The sequence below is a fragment of the Cephus cinctus genome, unplaced genomic scaffold (genome assembly GCF_000341935.2).
Source record: "Cephus cinctus unplaced genomic scaffold, Ccin1 Ccin1_scaffold1528, whole genome shotgun sequence".
Taxonomy (NCBI): Eukaryota; Metazoa; Arthropoda; class Insecta; order Hymenoptera; family Cephidae; genus Cephus; species Cephus cinctus.
The window spans coordinates 55-259 of NW_014333859.1; positions in this window are offsets into that span (position 1 = coordinate 55).

The following is a 205-nucleotide window of genomic DNA, read 5'->3' on the forward strand; positions in this document are numbered from 1 at the left end:
CACCCTGGACTTCCACATCCAACACATGAACACAGGAAACTACGGAGCGGAATACCTGGACACCCTGGACTTCCACATCCAGTACCTAGATACAAGAAACTACGGATCGGAACATCTGGCCATCCTGTATCTCTAAAAACTGTCACCTAAAATACGAGGAACTATGCCGAAGCACACATATACATACATCCATACACGCGCGCTC